This window comes from Pyxicephalus adspersus, chromosome 4, assembly GCF_032062135.1.
Source record: "Pyxicephalus adspersus chromosome 4, UCB_Pads_2.0, whole genome shotgun sequence".
In the NCBI taxonomy this organism is placed as follows: domain Eukaryota; kingdom Metazoa; phylum Chordata; class Amphibia; order Anura; family Pyxicephalidae; genus Pyxicephalus; species Pyxicephalus adspersus.
This window is the reverse complement of record NC_092861.1, coordinates 5,106,172-5,106,767: the sequence shown is the minus strand read 5'-3', so window position 1 is coordinate 5,106,767 and position 596 is coordinate 5,106,172.

Sequence of the window (596 nt, the reverse complement as noted above, 5' to 3'; positions counted from 1 at the left end):
ACAGGTCTACAATTTAAAAAAATTTTTTATGAAAAACAGTGGATCACTTTTGGTACAGAAATCTAGACCTCAGTGTAACGCTTAGGTGGTTAATTTCTTCCAAGGGTATATAAATTTGGCATTATCAGCCTGCTGCTTTTCCTTTCTTTGTCCAGTAGGGGGTGATCACTTGGAATTTGTGACATTCTGAGTTTCAAGTATCAGCTTTGTATTTGCAGCTTCTGAGCTCAAACTTGGAATTTGGAAATGACAGAATTCTGAACTTTCCTTTGGTTCTGGCTTGTATAAATTGTAGAGCAGTTGCTACCCCTGACGGCTGATATACAGTGTATACGTGGCGACAAGGGTAAATGAAAACTGTCCCTTTTCTTTTTCGACCAGGGTCAAATAAACAGCATTTCCCCTAAATACTGAGATCAGACCTTTAATAGGCTTGCGATCTCCGCAATAGGAATTAGGAAGCAAAAATCTGAGCCCCTTATGTTATCCATAACACGTCCTTTGAAATCTGGTTTGCCAAGAAAAGGGGCAAAACATGTGTGGCCTCCTCCTATTGGCCCCTCATTGGTCATTGTTGGGGAAAAGGGGCCCATCTC